General features: G+C 39.6%; 1 protein-coding gene across 1 annotated transcript in view; it reads left to right on the top strand.

Moving 5' to 3' along the window:
* Positions 1–2,030, top strand: part of SLC26A7 (solute carrier family 26 member 7) — a 136,978-nt gene that overhangs the window by 47,396 nt on the left and 87,552 nt on the right. The window lies entirely within an intron of this gene.

Raw genomic sequence — 2,030 nt, 5'->3', positions numbered from 1 at the left:
TTGTTTTACCAAAATAATATGCCTGTAAGAGTTGATGCCCCAACTCAAAAGTCATGTGCTAATAGAGAGACCCTTGTGAGAACAGGTTCAATGTTTTCCTTAACTGAAAGAGTTCCCAGTGTGAAAACCAGACTATAAATTAAAGTCTGACCAAGAGAAAGATCGGTGTGTTCCGCTTGTGCCCACACTATTGATTTTTGTGTCATTAATTTCCTCAGAATATTTCTTCTCCAGCACATTGGCACATAGTTCCTGAAAAATGCTAGTAGCAAAGGCTACTGCTCTGGCATCCTATGTTGGCAGTAACAAATTGACAGATTTCTAACAGATTATAAAATTTCCACATTGGCAACCCCTATTGTTTTCTTTACTACACATAAAACCAAAGGGTGCTGGTATGCTGCAAACAATTCAAATGAAGTTTCTTCTGTACTAATACATCCTTCCAAGTTTTCTAAAGTGGGAAAGTGTGGTCTGATCACTTTTACATTCTCAAAACTGGTAGACGGTTTCGTATCCATCCCCTAAATCCCTGCCATCAAGTCGATTCTGATTCATAGTGACAAGAACAGATAGCCCTTCTTTCTCTGTGGAGGGCCTGATGGCTTTTGAAACACTGACCTTGCAGTTAATAGTCCGAGGCTGAGTAAGATTTGTATGACACCCTGTGATATTCCTGGCCCTCCTGTATGCTACACAGTTTACAGATTTCAAAGTTCTTCTCTATGCTATTTCATGTACACCTTACTTTACACAAGAACTCTGGCCGACAGCTACGACAGATATCACTCTGCCAATTTCACTCCACCAATTTTTACATAGTGAGTTTGAGAATTTCAATATGTTTCTGTAGTCACACTGCTAGGATGTAGTGGAGGCCATGAGTAGAGGCTAGGGTTTTCTATTCGAATCCAGGAAGCTCCAGTACAAAGTCTAGTCCAAGTTCAGAGCTTTATTGCTTTGGGCCAAGGACCCTGCTTTGTAAGATGGCAATATGAAATGATGTATTTTGCAACTGATGCTCCAGTGGCAACAGGTAGCTCTTTGCGTCTCTCATTTTCACCATTGTGCACTCTCAGTAGCAACTTCAGTAAAGTCTGTTCCTTCTGATCCTTTTCATAGTTGATCTTATTTTACAACAAGAGTCTTAAGATCTGACCTACATATTATAGTGAACACATCACAGTGGTGTCACTCACCAGGCACGAACCATACTGGTTGACAGTCTGAGAGAGGGTAATACCAAAATAACTGTCCAACATGTGTGCAATGTTTTAGTAGACATTAATTATTTTAATAAAAATATCCCTGCAGTTATAAGAATAAAAACATTTTTGTGTGTGCCCTGTTTACATATATCAATATGCCTCCAAGGGGAAAACTCTATGATCATTTGCTTCTTGAACTTTCCAATGTGCTCTGCTCAGAGCTGGCACTGATACCCGGTTATCATGATGCTTCCACTCATGTGGTCCCTCGACGCCTTTCTAATTATGTGGTTCACTGTTGTTGTCACTGCTGCTGGTGTTTTTTATAGTTGCTGATTTTGTTAAATTTCCTGGTGTTGTTGCTACAGTATTATGGTAGTTAGCACTTGTGAAACTATATCAACAACTTTTGAACATAAAGCAATAATGAAAAGTTGAAGTTAATAAAAAAGACTCCCACTCAGTTACTAATAATACTGTCACCAATAGTGTTATCATCAATGAAGAAAGATTTCACAAAGCCATTTTGATGTGAGTGCTCATAAAATCAAAGAAATTGATTTAAGCAAGGACCCATTTTTATCACATCTGACTCTCTGATTAAAAATGAAAATGAACATGCCTAAGGAGGCTGTATGTCTGGCCTGTGGGGTGATCCATCTGAGGAGAGGTGGCAACGTGAGTACCCACACACACTGACACCAGTCCTTCTGACACCACTGACCTGCTAAGAAGCTGCGTGAGCATGACCTGCTTTGCTTTCCGTCTCTTCTGTGTACGCTCATGGATGTAATTTCATGTTACTTTCACAGATGTATTTTT

This window comes from Echinops telfairi, unplaced genomic scaffold, assembly GCF_000313985.2.
Source record: "Echinops telfairi isolate 266 unplaced genomic scaffold, ASM31398v2 ScPeMD7_1;HRSCAF=3_0, whole genome shotgun sequence".
NCBI classification, from domain to species: domain Eukaryota; kingdom Metazoa; phylum Chordata; class Mammalia; order Afrosoricida; family Tenrecidae; genus Echinops; species Echinops telfairi.
Note: the sequence above shows the minus strand (reverse complement) of the source record. Positions and strands in the feature narration are given on the sequence as shown.